This window comes from Sceloporus occidentalis, unplaced genomic scaffold, assembly GCF_023333645.1.
Source record: "Sceloporus occidentalis isolate IW3139 unplaced genomic scaffold, rSceOcc1.0.p SCAF_101, whole genome shotgun sequence".
Lineage (NCBI taxonomy): Eukaryota > Metazoa > Chordata > Lepidosauria > Squamata > Phrynosomatidae > Sceloporus > Sceloporus occidentalis.
The window spans coordinates 2,617,853-2,637,384 of record NW_028317081.1 but is presented as its reverse complement, the minus strand read 5'-3'; the positions used below and the strand labels follow the sequence as shown (position 1 = coordinate 2,637,384).

General features: G+C 40.6%; 14 non-coding genes across 14 annotated transcripts; all 14 read right to left on the bottom strand.

The window, feature by feature from the left end:
* Positions 1 to 3,779: 3,779 nt before the first annotated feature.
* On the bottom strand, positions 3,780 to 3,851 carry TRNAQ-CUG (transfer RNA glutamine (anticodon CUG)). The gene has a single exon. It is a non-coding gene; the product is annotated as a tRNA-Gln (tRNA).
* Positions 3,852 to 4,695: 844 nt separating this feature from the next.
* Positions 4,696 to 4,767, bottom strand: TRNAQ-UUG (transfer RNA glutamine (anticodon UUG)). The gene has a single exon. It is a non-coding gene; the product is annotated as a tRNA-Gln (tRNA).
* Positions 4,768 to 5,532: 765 nt separating this feature from the next.
* TRNAQ-UUG (transfer RNA glutamine (anticodon UUG)) lies at positions 5,533 to 5,604 on the bottom strand. The gene has a single exon. It is a non-coding gene; the product is annotated as a tRNA-Gln (tRNA).
* Positions 5,605 to 6,084: 480 nt separating this feature from the next.
* On the bottom strand, positions 6,085 to 6,156 carry TRNAQ-CUG (transfer RNA glutamine (anticodon CUG)). The gene has a single exon. It is a non-coding gene; the product is annotated as a tRNA-Gln (tRNA).
* A 2,124-nt stretch (positions 6,157 to 8,280) lies between these two features.
* TRNAQ-CUG (transfer RNA glutamine (anticodon CUG)) lies at positions 8,281 to 8,352 on the bottom strand. The gene has a single exon. It is a non-coding gene; the product is annotated as a tRNA-Gln (tRNA).
* An 824-nt stretch (positions 8,353 to 9,176) lies between these two features.
* On the bottom strand, positions 9,177 to 9,248 carry TRNAQ-UUG (transfer RNA glutamine (anticodon UUG)). The gene has a single exon. It is a non-coding gene; the product is annotated as a tRNA-Gln (tRNA).
* A 124-nt stretch (positions 9,249 to 9,372) lies between these two features.
* On the bottom strand, positions 9,373 to 9,444 carry TRNAQ-CUG (transfer RNA glutamine (anticodon CUG)). Its single transcript has one exon. It is a non-coding gene; the product is annotated as a tRNA-Gln (tRNA).
* Positions 9,445 to 9,664: 220 nt separating this feature from the next.
* On the bottom strand, positions 9,665 to 9,736 carry TRNAQ-UUG (transfer RNA glutamine (anticodon UUG)). The gene has a single exon. It is a non-coding gene; the product is annotated as a tRNA-Gln (tRNA).
* A 480-nt stretch (positions 9,737 to 10,216) lies between these two features.
* Positions 10,217 to 10,288, bottom strand: TRNAQ-UUG (transfer RNA glutamine (anticodon UUG)). Its single transcript has one exon. It is a non-coding gene; the product is annotated as a tRNA-Gln (tRNA).
* An 845-nt stretch (positions 10,289 to 11,133) lies between these two features.
* On the bottom strand, positions 11,134 to 11,205 carry TRNAQ-UUG (transfer RNA glutamine (anticodon UUG)). Its single transcript has one exon. It is a non-coding gene; the product is annotated as a tRNA-Gln (tRNA).
* Positions 11,206 to 11,685: 480 nt separating this feature from the next.
* On the bottom strand, positions 11,686 to 11,757 carry TRNAQ-CUG (transfer RNA glutamine (anticodon CUG)). Its single transcript has one exon. It is a non-coding gene; the product is annotated as a tRNA-Gln (tRNA).
* A 124-nt stretch (positions 11,758 to 11,881) lies between these two features.
* TRNAQ-CUG (transfer RNA glutamine (anticodon CUG)) lies at positions 11,882 to 11,953 on the bottom strand. The gene has a single exon. It is a non-coding gene; the product is annotated as a tRNA-Gln (tRNA).
* Positions 11,954 to 12,173: 220 nt separating this feature from the next.
* Positions 12,174 to 12,245, bottom strand: TRNAQ-UUG (transfer RNA glutamine (anticodon UUG)). The gene has a single exon. It is a non-coding gene; the product is annotated as a tRNA-Gln (tRNA).
* A 717-nt stretch (positions 12,246 to 12,962) lies between these two features.
* Positions 12,963 to 13,034, bottom strand: TRNAQ-CUG (transfer RNA glutamine (anticodon CUG)). Its single transcript has one exon. It is a non-coding gene; the product is annotated as a tRNA-Gln (tRNA).
* Between the last annotated feature and the right edge of the window lie 6,498 nt (positions 13,035 to 19,532).

Here is a 19,532-nt window from a genome sequence, read left to right as displayed (position 1 = left end):
TTTATAATATTCTGCACTGAGGCCATCAGGCCCCAGCGTCTTATGAGTGGGCAGGGATTTTATAAGGGATCGGATTTCCTGTAAAGAGATTGGTGCTTCCAACAAATCCCTATCCTGTTGAGTGAGCGTAAGAATTTGCGCCAAGCGACAGGTTCCGCAGTATAGAAACTACTAAAGTAATTTTACGAACGGTTGGGTAATTTTAGCAGGTGACGAGGTGCGAGCATGGTTATCATCTTTCAAGTGGGTGACAAACTGTCTCTCATATTTAGAATGAGTCACTAAGTTAGCCAGGAGTTTCCCCGCTCTGTTACCCCAGCGAAATTACCTGTTACGCACATAATCACAAGAGATTTGGGCCTTCTCAGTGGCCCAAGCATCATAGAGCTTTGGCCTCCTTATAAATTTAGCGGACTTGGCTAGTAAGTGGTTAGAATAGGCCCGGGAGAGATCGCGGACTCTTGTGATTTTTTAAGGAAGGTAGTGTGCAAGCGAGTTAAGGCTAAAGATAAGGTCCCACTGACACATTCACTCAGATAGCTGGATTCAGAGTCCAAAGTGCTAACCATTACGCCATGGAACCAAACAGCAGCTTTGTAATGCCCAACTTAACATATATCAATTAACAATTTGGGTAAGAAAGGCCTCAACAGATCCGCTCAATTATGTTTCTCCTTCAAATTTCAGTCCATCTTTGCAGAAAGCAATTACATGAAAACGGAAGAAGACTCGCAAAGAACAAGGAAGCAACGAGAACTAACGCATATACATGTTGACAGAGTGCAAAGGCAACAGACTGTCACTGTGCTATAGCCTTCATCCTTTTGCCAAATGTGATTGACATTACCGCAAGAAGTCAAGTGCTAAGGACATGTTTACAGTAAATGCCAGATATCCACTTGAAATTAATTTTGTTTACATATATGTTGTAAAAAACTGTGATATTGACTCCAGATTGTTAAAATATACAGGTCTTCATTTCTGAGAGCACTTTAACTCCGTTTCACTTAAAGTGAAACATTATCTACAGCTCAAGATCAACGTGAGACAAGCCAGTGTCCACAGGGTTCAAGTTGAAACAAAATCCATCCATCTGAATCTGGCCATGGTAAGTGGCATAGGTACACAGGCTTATATGGCTTCATTTTACATGTAGATAAAGATGGAAACTGGAGAAGATTTATAGCAGTTTCATGATTGGATGTGACAAAACAACATCCTAAGGTTTAATATGTTATATAGTGCGCCACCAGCGATGAGAACAAATTATAAGAACAGAAAATGTTCTTGGTCACTTCCTCTTCGAGATGCAGAAGGGAAGGTTGCACGTAATCTAAAACGTATGTAAACGCAGGTTCCACTGAGGTTTGAAATCGGATCGCTGGATTAAAGTACAGAGTGCTAACCATTACACCATGGAACCAAACTGCAGTGGTGCAATGCCCGACTTAACATAATGTTTAATATGTTTTATAGTGTGCCAACAGCGATGAGAACAAATCATAAGAACAGAAACTCTTCTTGGTCACTTCCTTCTCGAGATGCAGAAGAGAAGGTTGCGCGCAAGCTAAAAGGTACGTAAATACAGGTTCCACAGAGATTTAAACTTGGATCGCTGGATTCAGAGTCCAGAGTGCTAACCATTACACCATGGAACCACTGACAAATTGTGTTAAAAAAAAGCCCATGACCTTGGGCAGAGCAACAAACAACAAGGTCAAAACAAGAACAAACAGATTGTGTTTAGTCTTTTAGCTTCCAGTAGGTCTGAGGAAAAGGAAAAAAAGTGAAAATTGGGGAAGACTCGTTAAGTAGTAGCAAGCGAGAAACTTTTCATATGCATTCTTGGTATATCATATGATCTCAAAAACACTCACAATACATCTTTGGAAAGTTCAAGATGTTTAATAGTATGCCATGAATGATATTACACAGGGTAAGAATAGAATTTTCCTGTGTGAGCAAGAAAGAAAACAGCAAATGGGGAATGTGACAGAATGACCTGTCATACAGGGGCCCAAGGTACTCAGAGATGCCTCCAGCCTGGCTGCCAAACAGGCAGGAACTCCATTGTGTAAACTAATCCCATTAACAGGATGGCTACCAGGGGGATATTCAGTAGCTAAAGGGGATTAAAGGTTGGGTTGTCTACATGCACCTGTTTATCAATGTTGATTTATGTTAATGAAGGTCTGTGGTTTATATCAGTCTATGTTTTACAACAATAAACTGTTCATTCCTGCTGTACTCAGTTCAAGGTAGTTGTGTCTACTTATTGGATACACATAGCAGGGTTCCAAGGTGCGCATGCTGGCTGGTGCTGGAAGTGATTCTGGGGACAACAGGAGGATACATGTGGGTGATCTCTGGGAGTTACTACAGCTCTCTTGGTGAACCTGTTACATTGGCGGCAGCGGCGGGATCCTCCTTGCAAACGTCCCAGCGGAGTACCAGCCGGTATACCAGCAGCAAGCCAAAGATGGTTCCAGCACTACAGGACGTGTTGGTGCACAGCAGAGTCGCCAGTTACATAAATGCCTGGATGGAGGCTCTCAGAGTGGACCAGGGTGTCCGGGGAATAGTCCTCCCATCCTCTAAGGAATGGTACGTGCTACAACTAGATTGGCGAATGCAGTACCTGGGAGAGCAGCCTCAAGAGGACTTGGTGGCTGAGTTGGAGAAGTTGCTTCCACTTGAAATGACTGTGGATTGTGGATACCGGGCCCTGTATTGGTAGGCCGTGCAGTGGTGTCCAGAGCTGAAGGATGACTACATGCCAGAGGGCGATGACTTTGGCGGCCCGGGATTGATAATGGAAAGCCTACAAGAGGACCGAGAATTTGGGAGCCCATCGAAATACAGGTGCGAGGAGATCCGAGAGTTCAGGGAAGGGATTCTTGCAGATGTGCCCTGTTACCTGCTCGACTTGTGGGCTGAATTCGATTATTTGGTTTACCAAGAATGGTTCCTGGAGCAGGCCTACCGAGAACTCTTTGACCGTGCTCAGCAGTGTGCCCCAGTGGATCCTGTGAGTATTGTGCCCCCACTAGAAGCACAAACATCCGAGCAGAGCGCAACTGGCCTCTGCCCACTCCCTTCCCTCACCCCAGACACTTTGCCCAGAAAAATATTCCCTCAATGATGTTTGGTTTTCTGCTTACTGTCCTTCTGTACAAATGGAAAGAAGGTCAAAAGTGGGCAAGATTTGTAAAGGAGAACCAGACAAATAATAGGAAATTATTCAAATGGATGTTGGCAGAGAGAAAAGACAAGAGATTGCCCATGTGCTTCGTCTACTGGGCCAAATGTTATAGACATTGAAAAAAGAAGTCACATGTTAACCATGTCTTCATTTTACATGTATCCAAAGACTGAAACTGTTACATGATGTTTCATGGTTTATAATACGATCTGAGCAACACACTCGCAAAAGATCATTGGAAAGTTCAAAAGGGTTTAATAGCATGCCATGAGTGATATTACACAGGGTAAGAAGAAGCGTTACTTGGTCATTCGACTCTTGTGGTTTTTGAATGAAGGTAGTGTGCAAGCGAGTTAACTCTAAAGACGAGGTCCCACTGAGGCTTGAATTCGGATTGTTGGATTCAGAGTCCAGAGTGCTAACCATTACACCATGGAACCAAACTGTGGAGGTGCAGTGCCCGACTTAACATAATGTTTAATATGTTTTATATTTAGAACAAATCATAAGAACATAAACTCTTCTTGGTCACTTCCTCCTCGAGATGCAGAAGGGAAGCTGAAGGGTACGTAAATACAGGTTCCACCGAGATTTGAACTCGGATCACTGGATTCAGAGTTCAGAGTGCTAACCATTACACCATGGAACCACGAACAAGCTGTGGTAAAAAAAAAGCACATGACCTTGGGCAGAGCAACAAACAACAAGGTCAAAACAAGAACAAACAGATTGTGTTTAGTCTTTAAGCTTCCAGTACGTCTGAGGAAAAGGAAAAAAAGTGAAAATTGGGGAAGACTCGCTAAGTAGTAGCAAGCGAGAAACTTTTGATATGCATTCTTGGTATATCATATGATCTGAAAAACACACTCACAATAGATCTTTGGAAAGTTCAAGATGTTTAATAGTATGCCATGAATGATATTACACAGGGTAAGAATAGAATTTTCCTGTGTGAGCAAGAAAGAAAACAGCAAATGGGGAATGTGACAGAATGATCTGTCATACAGGGGCCCAAGGTACTCAGAGATGGCTCCAGCCTGGCTGCCAAACAGGCAGGAACTCCATTGTGTAAACTAATTCCATTAACAGGATGGCTACCAGGGGGATATTCAGTAGCTAAAGGGGATTAAAGGTTGGGTTGTCTACATGCACCTGTTTGATATTGATATTGATATATTGATATGTTGATTTATGTTAATGAAGGTCTGTGGTTTATATCAGTCTATGTTTTACAACAATAAACTGTTCATTCCTGCTGTACTCAGTTCAAGGTAGTTGTGTCTACTTATTGGATATACATAGCAGGGTTCCAAGGTGCGCATGCTGGCTGGTGCTGGAAGTGATTCTGGGGACAACAGGAGGATACATGTGGGTGATCTCTGGGAGTTACTACAGCTCTCTTGGTGTTGGGAACTGACATTTTGTGATTCCCTCTTTGTGCTGTGGAAAATAGGCTGGAGTGAAAGTGTGGTTAGAACATATCAATAAAGATAAAGTTCCACCGAGATTTGAACTCGGATCGCTGGATTCAAAGTCCAGAGTGCTAACCATTACACCATGGAACCACACATGTCAAAAAGAAACACACAACCCCGTCCAGAAAAATATTCCCTCAATGATGTTTGGTTTTCTGCTTACTGTCCTTCTGTACAAATGGAAAGAAGGTCAAAAGTGGGCAAGATTTGTAAAGGAGAACCAGACAAATAATAGGAAATTATTCAAATGGATGTTGGCAGAGAGAAAAGACAAGAGATTGTCCATGTGCTTCCTCTACTGGGCCAAATGTTATAGACACTGAAAAAAGAAGTCACATGTTAACCATATCTTCATTTTACATGTATCCAAAGACTGAAACTGTTACATGGTGTTTCATGGTTTATAATACGATCTGAGCAACACACTCACAAAAGATCATTGGAAAGTTCAAGAGGGTTTAATAGCATGCCATGAGTGATATTACACAGGGTAAGAAGAAGCTTTCTTTGGTCATTCGACTCGTGGTCTTTGAAGGAAGGTAGTGTGCAAGAAAGCTAACGCTAAAGAAGAGGTCCCACTGAGACTTGAACTCAGATCGCTGGATTCAGAGTACTAACCATTACACCATGGAACCACTGACAAGCTGTGTTTAAAAAAAAGCACATGACCTTGGGCAGAGCAACAAACAAGGTCAACACAAGAACAAACAGATTGCGTTTAGTCTTTTAGCTTCCTGTATGTCTGAGGAAAAGTAAAAAAAGTGAAAATTGGGAACTGACATTTTGTGATTCCCTCTTTGTGCTGTGGAAAATAGGCTGGAGTGAAAGTGTGGTTAGAACATATCAATAAAGATAAGGTTCCACCGAGATTTGAACTCGGATCGCTGGATTCAAAGTCCAGAGTGCTAACCATTACACCATGGAACCACACATGTCAGAAAGTATCACACAACCCCGTCCAGAAAAATATTCCCTCAATGATGTTTGGTTTTCTGCTTACTGTCCTTCTGTACAAATGGAAAGAAGGTCAAAAGTGGGCAAGATTTGTAAAGGAGAACCAGACAAATAATAGGAAATTATTCAAATGGATGTTGGCAGAGAGAAAAGACAAGAGATTGTCCATGTGCTTCCTCTACTGGGCCAAATGTTATAGACACTGAAAAAAGAAGTCACATGTTAACCATATCTTCATTTTACATGTATCCAAAGACTGAAACTGTTACATGGTGTTTCATGGTTTATAATACGATCTGAGCAACACACTCACAAAAGATCATTGGAAAGTTCAAGAGGGTTTAATAGCATGCCATGAGTGATATTACACAGGGTAAGAAGAAGCTTTCTTTGGTCATTCGACTCGTGGTTTTTGAAGGAAGGTAGTGTGCAAGCGAGTTAACGCTAAAGAAAAGGTCCCACCGAGACTTGAACTCGGATCGCTGGATTCAGAGTCCAGAGTGCTAACCATTACACCATGGAAACATGGACAAGCTGCGGTAAAAAAAAAGCACATGACCTTGGGCAGAGCAACAAACAACAAGGTCAAAACAAGAACAAACAGATTGTGTTTAGTCTTTTAGCTTCCAGTACGTCTGAGGAAAAGGAAAAAAAGTGAAAATTGGGGAAGACTCGCTAAGTAGTAGCAAGCGAGAAACTTTTCATATGCATTCTTGGTATATCATATAATCTGAAAAACACACTCACAATAGATCTTTGGAAAGTTCAAGATGTTTAATAATATGCCATGAATGATATTACACAGGGTAAGAATAGAATTTTCCTGTGTGAGCAAGAAAGAAAACAGCAAATGGGGAATGTGACAGAATGACCTGTCATACAGGGGCCCAAGGTACTCAGAGATGGCTCCAGCCTGGCTGCCAAACAGGCAGGAACTCCATTGTGTAAACTAATCCCATTAACAGGATGGCTACCAGGGGGATATTCAGTAGCTAAAGGGGATTAAAGGTTGGGTTGTCTACATGCACCTGTTTATCAATGTTGATTTATGTTAATGAAGGTCTGTGGTTTATATCAGTCTATGTTTTACAACAATAAACTGTTCATTTCTGCTGTACTCAGTTCAAGGTAGTTGTGTCTACTTATTGGATACACATAGCAGGGTTCCAAGGTGCGCATGCTGGCTGGTGCTGGAAGTGATTCTGGGGACAACAGGAGGATACATGTGGGTGATCTCTGGGAGTTACTACAGCTCTCTTGGTGAACCTGTTACATTGGCGGCAGCGGCGGGATCCTCCTTGCAAACGTCCCAGCGGAGTACCAGCCGGTATACCAGCAGCAAGCCAAAGATGGTTCCAGCACTACAGGACGTGTTGGTGCACAGCAGGTTCGCCAGTTACATAAATGCATGGATGGAGGCTCTCAGAGTGGACCAGGGTGTCCGGGGAATAGTCCTCCCATCCTCTAAGGAATGGTACGTGCTACAACTAGATTGGCGAATGCAGTACCTGGGAGAGCAGCCTCAAGAGGACTTGGTGGCTGAGTTGGAGAAGTTGCTTCCACTTGAAATGACTGTGGATTGTGGATACCGGGCCCTGTATTGGTAGGCCGTGCAGTGGTGTCCAGAGCTGAAGGATGACTACATGCCAGAGGGCGATGACTTTGGCGGCCCGGGATTGATAATGGAAAGCCTACAAGAGGACCGAGAATTTGGGAGCCCATCGAAATACAGGTGCGAGGAGATCCGAGAGCTCAGGGAAGGGATTCTTGCAGATGTGCCCTGTTACCTGCTCGACTTGTGGGCTGAATTCGATTATTTGGTTTACCAAGAATGGTTCCTGGAGCAGGCCTACCGAGAACTCTTTGACCGTGCTCAGCAGTGTGCCCCAGTGGATCCTGTGAGTATTGTGCCCCCACTAGAAGCACAAACATCCGAGCAGAGCGCAACTGGCCTCTGCCCACTCCCTTCCCTCACCCCAGACACTTTGCCCAGAAAAATATTCCCTCAATGATGTTTGGTTTTCTGCTTACTGTCCTTCTGTACAAATGGAAAGAAGGTCAAAAGTGGGCAAGACTTGTAAAGGACAACCAGACAAATAATAGGAAATTATTCAAATGGATGTTGGCAGAGAGAAAAGACAAGAGATTGTCCATGTGCTTCCTCTACTGGGCCAAATGTTATAGACACTGAAAAAAGAAGTCACATGTTAACCATGTCTTCATTTTACATGTATCCAAAGACTGAAACTGTTACATGATGTTTCATGGTTTATAATACGATCTGAGCAACACACTCACAAAAGATCATTAGAAAGTTCAAGAGGGTTTAATAGCATGCCATGAGTGATATTACACAGGGTAAGAAGAAGCTTTCCTTGGTCATTCGACTCTTGTGGTTTTTGAAGGAAGGTAGTGTGCAAGCGAGTTAACTCTAAAGACGAGGTCCCACCGAGGCTTGAATTTGGATTGCTGGATTTAGAGTTCAGAGTGCTAACCATTACACCATGGAACCAAACTGTGGAGGTGCAGTGCCCGACTTAACATAATGTTTAATATGTTTTATATTTAGAACAAATCATAAGAACATAAACTCTTCTTGGTCACTTCCTCCTCAAGATGCAGAAGGGAAGCTGAAGGGTACGTAAATACAGGTTCCACCGAGATTTGAACTCGGATTGCTGGATTCAGAGTCCAGAGTGCTAACCATTACACCATGGAACCATGGACAAGCTGTGGTAAAAAAAAGCACATGACCTTGGGCAGAGCAACAAACAACAAGGTCAAAACAAGAACAAACAGATTGTGTTTAGTCTTTTAGCTTCCAGTACGTCTGAGGAAAAGGAAAAAAAGTGAAAATTGGGGAAGACTCGCTAAGTAGTAGCAAGCGAGAAACTTTTCATATGCATTCTTGGTATATCATATGATCTGAAAAACACACTCACAATAGATCTTTGGAAAGTTCAAGATGTTTAATAATATGCCATGAATGATATTACACAGGGTAAGAATAGAATTTTCCTGTGTGAGCAAGAAAGAAAACAGCAAATGGGGAATGTGACAGAATGACCTGTCATACAGGGGCCCAAGGTACTCAGAGATGGCTCCAGCCTGGCTGCCAAACAGGCAGGAACTCCATTGTGTAAACTAATCCCATTAACAGGATGGCTACCAGGGGGATATTCAGTAGCTAAAGGGGATTAAAGGTTGGGTTGTCTACATGCACCTGTTTATCAATGTTGATTTATGTTAATGAAGGTCTGTGGTTTATATCAGTCTATGTTTTACAACAATAAACTGTTCATTTCTGCTGTACTCAGTTCAAGGTAGTTGTGTCTACTTATTGGATACACATAGCAGGGTTCCAAGGTGCGCATGCTGGCTGGTGCTGGAAGTGATTCTGGGGACAACAGGAGGATACATGTGGGTGATCTCTGGGAGTTACTACAGCTCTCTTGGTGTTGGGAACTGACATTTTGTGATTCCCTCTTTGTGCTGTGGAAAATAGGCTGGAGTGAAAGTGTGGTTAGAACATATCAATAAAGATAAGGTTCCACCGAGATTTGAACTCGGATCGCTGGATTCAAAGTCCAGAGTGCTAACCATTACACCATGGAACCACGGACAAATGGTGGTAAAAAAAAAGCAAATGACCAAATCATAAGAACATAAACTCTTCTTAGTCACTTCCAACTCCAGATGCAGAAGGGAAGGTTGCGCGCAAGCTAAAAGGTATGTAAATAGAGGTTCCACTGAGATTTGAACTCGGATCACTGGATTCAGAGTCCAGAGTGCTAACCATTACACCATGGAACCAATGACAAGCTGTGTTTAAAAAAAAGCACATGACCTTGGGCAGAGCAACAAACAAGGTCAACACAAGAACAAACAGATTGCGTTTAGTCTTTTAGCTTCCTGTATGTCTAAGGAAAAGTAAAAAAAGTGAAAATTGGGAACTGACATTTTGTGATTCCCTCTTTGTGCTGTGGAAAATAGGCTGGAGTGAAAGTGTGGTTAGAACATATCAATAAAGATAAGGTTCCACCGAGATTTGAACTCGGATCGCTGGATTCAAAGTCCAGAGTGCTAACCATTATGCCATGGAACCAGACATGTCCGAAAATGTCACACAACCCCGTCCAGAAAAATATTCCCTCAATGATGTTTGGTTTTCTGCTTACTGTCCTTCTGTACAAATGGAAAGAAGGTCAAAAGTGGGCAAGATTTGTAAAGGAGAACCAGACAAATAATAGGAAATTATTCAAATGGATGTTGGCAGAGAGAAAAGACAAGAGATTGTACATGTGCTTCCTCTACTGGGCCAAATGTTATAGACACTGAAAAAAGAAGACACATGTTAACCATGTCTTCATTTTACATGTATCCAAAGACTGAAACTGTTACATGATGTTTCATGGTTTATAATACGATCTGAGCAACACACTCACAAAAGATCATTGGAAAGTTCAAGAGGGTTTAATAGCATGCCATGAGTGATATTACACAGGGTAAGAAGAAGCTTTCTTTGGTCATTCGACTTGTGGTTTTTGAAGGAAGGTAGTGTGCAAGCGAGTTAACGCTAAAGAAGAGGTCCCACCGAGACTTGAACTTGGACTGCTGGATTCAAAGTCCAGAGTGCTAACCATTACACCATGGAACCACGGACAAGCTATGGTAAAAAAAAAAGCACATGACCTTGGGCAGAGCAACAAACAACAAGGTCAAAACAAGAACAAACAGATTGTGTTTAGTCTTTAAGCTTCCAGTACGTCTAAGGAAAAGGAAAAAAAGTGAAAATTGGGGAAGACTCGCTAAGTAGTAGCAAGCGAGAAACTTTTCATATGCATTCTTGGTATATCATATGATCTGAAAAACACACTCACAATAGATCTTTGGAAAGTTCAAGATGTTTAATAATATGCCATGAATGATATTACACAGGGTAAGAATAGAATTTTCCTGTGTGAGCAAGAAAGAAAACAGCAAATGGGGAATGTGACAGAATGACCTGTCATACAGGGGCCCAAGGTACTCAGAGATGGCTCCAGCCTGGCTGCCAAACAGGCAGGAACTCCATTGTGTAAACTAATTCCATTAACAGGATGGCTACCAGGGGGATATTCAGTAGCTAAAGGGGATTAAAGGTTGGGTTGTCTACATGCACCTGTTTGATATTGATATTGATATATTGATATGTTGATTTATGTTAATGAAGGTCTGTGGTTTATATCAGTCTATGTTTTACAACAATAAACTGTTCATTCCTGCTGTACTCAGTTCAAGGTAGTTGTGTCTACTTATTGGATATACATAGCAGGGTTCCAAGGTGCGCATGCTGGCTGGTGCTGGAAGTGATTCTGGGGACAACAGGAGGATACATGTGGGTGATCTCTGGGAGTTACTACAGCTCTCTTGGTGTTGGGAACTGACATTTTGTGATTCCCTCTTTGTGCTGTGGAAAATAGGCTGGAGTGAAAGTGTGGTTAGAACATATCAATAAAGATAAGGTTCCACCGAGATTTGAACTCGGATCGCTGGATTCAAAGTCCAGAGTGCTAACCATTACACCATGGAACCACACATGTCGAAAAGTATCACACAACCCCGTCCAGAAAAATATTCCCTCGATGATGTTTGGTTTTCTGCTTACTGTCCTTCTGTACAAATGGAAAGAAGGTCAAAAGTGGGCAAGATTTGTAAAGGAGAACCAGACAAATAATAGGAAATTATTCAAATGGATGTTGGCAGAGAGAAAAGACAAGAGATTGTCCATGTGCTTCCTCTACTGGGCCAAATGTTATAGACACTGAAAAAAGAAGTCACATGTTAACCATATCTTCATTTTACATGTATCCAAAGACTGAAACTGTTACATGGTGTTTCATGGTTTATAATACGATCTGAGCAACACACTCACAAAAGATCATTGGAAAGTTCAAGAGGGTTTAATAGCATGCCATGAGTGATATTACACAGGGTAAGAAGAAGCTTTCTTTGGTCATTCGACTCGTGGTTTTTGAAGGAAGGTAGTGTGCAAGCAAGTTAACGCTAAAGAAGAGGTTCCACTGAGACTTGAACTCAGATCGCTGGATTCAGAGTCCAGAGTGCTAACCATTACACCATGGAACCACGGACAAACTGTGGGAAAAAAAAAGCACATGACCAAATCATAAGAACATAAACTCTTCTTGGTCACTTCCAACTCGAGATGCAGAAGGGAAGGTTGCGCGCAAGCTAAAAGGTATGTAAATAGAGGTTCCACCAAGATTTGAACTTGGATCGTTGGATTCAGAGTCCAGAGTGCTAACCATTACACCATGGAACCACTTACAGGCTGTGTTTAAAAAAAAGCACATGACCTTGGGCAGAGCAACAAACAAGGTCAACACAAGAACAAACAGATTGCGTTTAGTCTTTTAGCTTCCTGTATGTCTGAGGAAAAGTAAAAAAAGTGAAAATTGGGAACTGACATTTTGTGATTCGCTCTTTGTGCTGTGGAAAATAGGCTGGAATGAAAGTGTGGTTAGAACATATCAATAAAGATAAGGTTCCACCGAGATTTGAACTCGGATCGCTGGATTCAAAGTCCAGAGTGCTAACCATTACACCATGGAACCACACATGTCAGGAAACATCACACAACCCCGTCCATAAAAATATTCCCTCAATGATGTTTGGTTTTCTGCTTACTGTCCTTCTGTACAAATGGAAAGAAGGTCAAAAGTGGGCAAGACTTGTAAAGGACAACCAGACAAATAATAGGAAATTATTCAAATGGATGTTGGCAGAGAGAAAAGACAAGAGATTGTCCATGTGCTTCCTCTACTGGGCCAAATGTTATAGACACTGAAAAAAGAAGTCACATGTTAACCATGTCTTCATTTTACATGTGTCCAAAGACTGAAACTGTTACATGATGTTTCATGGTTTATAATACGATCTGAGCAACACACTCACAAAAAATCATTGGAAAGTTCAAAAGGGTTTAATAGCATGCCATGAGTGATATTACACAGGGTAAGAAGAAGCTTTCCTTGATCATTCGACTCTTGTGGTTTTTGAAGGAAGGTACTGTGCAAGCGAGTTAACGCTGAAGAAGAGGTCCCACTGAGAGTTGAGCTCAGATTGCTGGATTAAGAGTCCAGGGCGCTAACCATTACACCATGGAACCAAACTGCAATGGTGCCGAGCCCCACTTCACATAATGTTTAATATGTTTTATAGTGTGCCAAAAGCGATGAGAACAAATCATAAGAACATAAACTCTTCTTGGTCACTTCCAACTCGAGATGCAGAAGGGAAGGTTGCGCGCAAGCTAAAAGGTATGTAAATAGAGGTTCCACCAAGATTTGAACTAGGATCGCTGGATTCAGAGTCCAGAGTGCTAACCATTACACCATGGAACCACTGACAAGCTGTGTTTAAAAAAAAGCAAATGACCTTGGGCAGAGCAACAAACAAGGTCAACACAAGAACAAACAAGGTCAACACAAGAACAAACAAGGTCAACACAAGAACAAACAGATTGCGTTTAGTCTTTTAGCTTCCTGTATGTCTGAGGAAAAGTAAAAAAGTGAAAATTGGGAACTGACATTTTGTGATTCCCTCTTTGTGCTGTGGAAAATAGGCTGGAGTGAAAGTGTGGTTAGAACATATCAATAAAGATAAGGTTCTACTGAGATTTGAACTCGGATCGCTGGATTCAAAATCCACAGTGCTAACCATTACACCATGGAACCACACGTGTCAGGAAACATCACACAACCCCGTCCAGAAAAATATTCCCTCAATGATGTTTGGTTTTCTGCTTACTGTCCTTCTGTACAAATGGAAAGAAGGTCAAAAGTGGGCAAGACTTGTGAAGGAGACTTGCAAGACTTGTAATAAGAAGACAAAGTGCCTTTGTGATAAAGGGATAAAAGTCAATAACACATGTTAATATAAATTTTAAGTTTTTTATTCTGCTGTTTGTTTTCAATCATGAAAATAATCATTAGTTGCAGCCCTAAGTTATATGTTTAACTCAAATACCCAGTATTGTAGAAAGATGTGCCTACCTAAAAAAGCTGTAAAGGCTTAAACATTAATTAGTCCTTGATTTTGTCTTAGATTCGGGAGCCATATGCCTACCAAATGCATGTTTAAATTAATCTGCTACTTATGATAGCAGGTTGTTTCACTTATCTACCACATTTGAGTAAAGTAGATCTTCCTGGCATTAAGTTAAAAAACCTTGAGGATGGCCCCAGGGAAATGTGTCAGGCTTAATGGTTTACACTTCCTACACATGAATCCCTGTTAGATATTGAATCTCCGTGGCTAAATTAGGATTAGATCAGATTTTAGGGCATCTGAGAGAGGCAACACTAGTTTTCTATTCAAGCCACTGTTTGTTAAATTTGGGGAATATTTTGCTGCCCTCCCCGAGCAGTAATAACAGTTCATTTTAGTAACTTGTAGTACACAGACATTGTACTATTTGTACTACATTTGTACTATTATTTAATGTAAGAACATTTTCCCTAATGTAAGGAAGATTTACTTTACTGAGAGATTGAAAAATATGTAGAACAGCCTCCTAGCAGAAGTAGCTTGAATTCCACAGAACCTCTGACACGTGTGCTTTTTATTTAATGTAAGAACATTTTACTTAATGTAAGGCAGATTTACTTTACTGGGAGGGTGGTGGATATATGGAAAAGCCTCCCAGCAGTTGTAGCTTGAGGGCCACAGAACCATTGATATGTTTACTTTTATGAAATGTAATCAAGTTTTACTTAATGTAACGTAAAGAAATATGTACTTTACTGAGGGTGGTGGATATGTGGTATAACTGTCCAACAGTAGTAGCTCGATGTACATATAACCCCTGTCCTTTTTACTTTTATTTAATATAAGAACGTTTTACTTAATGTGAGGAAGACTTACTTTACTGAGATTGTGGTTCATATGTGGAACCTGAGGTGCACAGAAACTCTTGACATTTTTACTCTGATTTAATGTAACAAAGGTTTACCTAATGTAAAGGTGATTTACTTTACTAAAGGGGTGGTGAATATATGGAGTAGATTCTCAGCAGAAGTAGCTTGAGATTCACAGAACCTCTGAGATTTTTTTACTTTTTCTTTTCCTTATCTCTGCACCTCTCTCTGATAGCTTGGTGTTGGGGTTGATATTTTAAAGATCAGAAGTTTAGTTTTACAGGGATCCGTTTCAGTGTTTCAGTGTTTTTTTCAGTATATACATGGGTTGTGGTTTCTTTTGCTGTATGTAACCTCTTGCACCCTGTCCTTGATTGTTTCCTGGGGGAGTTCACATATTCTAATACTAAACAAGCAACACCTGTTGATTTATTGGACTTCTTCATGTTTAATACTGTGTACCTGCTTTGAATCTTTACCACTTTTTCTGGGAATGCTGCCAAAATGCTAATCATAGCTTGTTTAAGCCTGTCAGCCAGGAAAACGTGGAATGTATACATCAATTTGAAACATAATAGTCTGCTGAAATCAGACTACTATCACTCTGAGTCATCCATATTCCATAACTAATACCATATTGGCCCGTTTATAGCCTGCACCCCCCCACACTTTAAGTCTTTAAAGTGGGGGTGGGGCCTATAGTCGGGGTTTAGCTCAGTGATGCACAATTTGTGTTGCCCGACGTCCAGGACATGCAGTTCCGGCGCCAGGCAGGTATTTTTCTTTTTTATTTAGCTCTGCTAAATACCCTTGCAGTGCTGCAGGGCACCTAGATCCCCCTCTCTGGCAGCTGGTGCAAGTATGTGCGATTCATACGATCCCCGCTTCTGCCGACACTTCCGTCGGGATTTGTAGGACGGAGCTCTGGTGAGACATAGCCTTTTGGTGCTCCACCATAGAAGCCCCAGTGGAAGTACCGGCCAACCTTGGGCGTAGGAACCCCTAAATATCTGGAGGGATACCTTTTCTCTTCATCAGATACTTCTTCCCTCAATATCCTCTACCCCACTTTCTCCCCATCTCTTTTTTTGTAAAAAAGTACAATAATATATAACTTGAAACACTGGTTAATATTATTATTATTATTATCTTTTATTTATATAACGCCAACAGTTTACGCAGCGCTTAATACAATGCATAAATTCAAGGGGTATGACAAGACAAGAATTGACAGACAAATCGATACATTAGGTGGAGCGAGAGGTGGTAAAAAATAATGTATGTTTAATACATTAAATATAGGAAAAAACAGCTAATCTTTGTAGCAAAAATTTTTTTTTAAATATTGAAAAATTGGACCCTAGCATTTCCTTGGGTCCCCTCCACATTCCCTAGCATGCAATCACTCCCTGCTCCCAAACCAAAAACAAAATTGCCACACTGACTGCAGATTAGGGGTTGACTGTGACAGTCAGTGCAGTCTTCCCTCCTTCTGACCCTGACCGTGACTTTGAGAGGTCCTCTCACCCGTAATCATCCCCAGAGTCCCTTTGTCCCCTCATTCACTAAGCCGTACCTCTCTTTTACTTACTCCCTGTAGTTCAGGTATAGATCAAATAAACAACACATATAAACAGCACTTGCATGTATAGGTCGACTGAGTAAGACATACAAACCCTATATTTGCAGGTATACATAAATAATGTATGGAAACATATCATAGCATGTATAGATCAACAGAATAACACAAACCCAGTTTTGCAGGTATAGATCAACTGAAAATCACATGTAAACTCAGCACTGAAGGAATATATCAAATAAACAACACAAGGAAACAGCACTGCAGGTATAAATCAACTGAATAAGACATACAAACCCTGTATTTGCAGGTATACATAAATAATATACGGAAACATAGCATAGTAGATACAGATCAACAGAACAACACACAAATCCAGCTTTGTAGGTATAAATCAACTGTAAACTCAGCATCAAAGGTTTATATAAAACCCCCTAAATTACAGACATAGATCACAGGTTGCACAACCCAAAGCCAGCCCTGGCGTCCACATTGCCCACACTGTGACCAGCACCAAAACCTGACCAGCACCCAGATTATACAGATTACAGTCCTGCTTTGTCCTCAAACAGCCCAGTGGGAGCCAACTATGTCCCCAAATAGCCCAGTGTGAGCCATCTTTGTCCCATAAACACCCTATCTGTGCCATGTTGGTCCCCAAGGCTCAAACACCCTGCTTGTGCCATCTTTGCCTTTCCCTAAATCACATCCATGATACACATATCAATTAATGCATTCTTAGAAATCATTCAAGCAATTCATCCACACATTAATTCATTCATTCTCTCATTCTTTCACACAATTCATCCACACATTAATTCATTGATTATCTCACTCATTCACACAATTCATCCACACATATCTTCATTCATTCTCTCACTCATTCACACATTTCTAATGAGAAATTGATATTCAGAAACGTTTGTTATCTAACAAATTTGGAGAAGTCTGCTTAAATAAAATCCAAATTTCAATCAATATGATCAATCCACCTTTAACCACACTTTTGGTGGAAAGGAATTTAATTGCTCTGGTGAAATACCAGAAATACCAGAAAGTCAGTTAACCTCATCAACCAAGAATGTGAGTCATCAAAGCAAATTTTAGTTGATAATTGTATAACAATAAATCAGTTGGACAAAGGGGTTAAGGTTGTTGTCACGGACACAGAATACTATACCAAAGAAGCTCTTAGACAACTAAGAGACAGTGATACGTTTGTTAAGTTACTGCCGGATCCAGCTATATTCTTTTTCCAGTCTCTTTTGAAGTCTTTTTTACCAGCTTTTAGACTGTGGGCAAGCAGAGTGGTTAGTCAGTGACCGTTATATAATATTCAGTTCTGCCTAAAATTCAAAAGTCACTGATTGGGTGAAGGATAATCAGAGACATGGACTTTCATCTACCACCTCCTGGTTCAAAATCTCAAGGGAGACATATGTGTGAACTAAGCAATTACTTGACCATGTTTCATGGAATGCAGAGTTTAAGTGGGCCTTACTAGATGTGTCTTCTCTGTACTCCTCCATACCACATAAGAAGGGTTTGGAAGCACTTACATTTCTTCTTTCAGATAGTTCAAACTTACAGTTATTTCTAATTCACAGTGTAGATTTGTGAATCATAATTGTTTTCTATTTAAGGGTTCCTATTATCGCCAAAGATGTGCCACGATCACGGATGCATGTTTCACACTACCCTACACTAAACTGTTCATGAGTTTGTGGGAGATCCGAACCCATACCGTAATTATATTGAGTGGTATGGGCCATACATTGACGATTTTTGTTGTTGTATGGAGGGGTACAGAGCATGATCTGAGGAGTTCTTATTGGGGAAGCTGTTTGGGGAAAAGATGGCAGAGGCAAGCTGCTTACCCCGCACAGGGAGCAGAGCAGGCTATGGTGGGTAGACAGAGATGCATGAAGCCTGGATACACTGTAGTTCTGAGAAGTAGATGAACCAGGATCAGCAGCCATACCACTAGCATGGCACAGAGAGGACCAGTAGTGTGACAGACCAGATATGTTTACATACACTGCCTAAACAGGCAAGAATTGAGCTCTTGACACCTGTTACCTCTAACGAGGAGGCTCCAGCTCAATCTTGAAGTGAAACTTAATGTTGAGTTGCCTTTTTGGCTCCGCCCCTGTGGACTGATCATGACCCGAGACTATAGCCTGCAATTTTTTTAAAGAAAAAGTGGCAACCCTAGTAACTAACTTTGACACACCAGCTACGGTGGACTACAGTTCCCATTAGGATCAGCAAGCCATTTAATTAAAAAAACTGGATTTGTTGATATGTGCACTGACACTGTCTTGTACGTGTAGAGGTAGTAATTTGGAGTGGAAAATCAAAGATCAAAAGACAACAATTTTGTCCAGTTGATGGGTTTTAGTTTTTGTTGATATGTAACAATTTGATATTCAAAGATGAATATCAACTTATAATCATGTATCTGAATTTTTATACTCTATTATTCTCTATCTCTATTTTGATGGTAACATTGTTTTGTATCTAATTTAATGTAGTTATATTTATACAATATGAGTATATTTATCCTAGGAAGCTTCTCCAGTGTATTATGGTAATTTTAGCTAGGTTAATGTTAGCTAGGTTTCTTTAATTGTTTTCTCTTTTTGTCTTTATTTTCTATTTATATTGTAATTAATGTTTTACTTTGGTATCACCTATAAAATACATTCCCAACTAAAGTATTTGTAAAATCCAATGGTACATGCCTATAAATAAGAGCTAAGTCTGAGGCAATATACCCCTGCTGTGTTCTATGTGGTGGATTACTGATCTAAAATAAAAATTTTTTTTTACCTATTAAGGAGTTTGTACCCTGATTTGCTGGCTCCTGCGCAAGTCTCCTACCTTTCTATTGTTGTGCTGCATGCGGTCAACAGAACCTCTGATATTTTTACTTTTATTTCATGTAAAACAGTTTTACTTAATGTGAGGAAGACTTACTTTATTGAGAAGGTGGTGAATAAGTGGAACAGTGGAATTAGCTTAAAGTCCACAGAAGCCCTGTAATTTCTTTTTTTCTTTTCCTCATCTTTAAGTTGGTGTTTTGGTTAGACATGTGCATCTCACACTGTGCATATACTTAGGAAATAAAGTATTGTGTAGTATGGAATATCTATGTTTTATTTCCTATGTACATGCACATGTTTATACAGAGAATATTATTCATATTTTTTAGACTCCACTGGTTTTTTTTCCTTTGGTTTTTTTACTATTACTCTTTAGAACAAAGTTTGTTAAATTGGTAGCGCTCGCTTGCACATTTGGTATTATTTATGTCATATACATTTTATTATTGCATTACTGTCTACCTAAAATTAACTATATCTATATCTGACACCATATAGATTCCAAAAATCTCTCAAAGC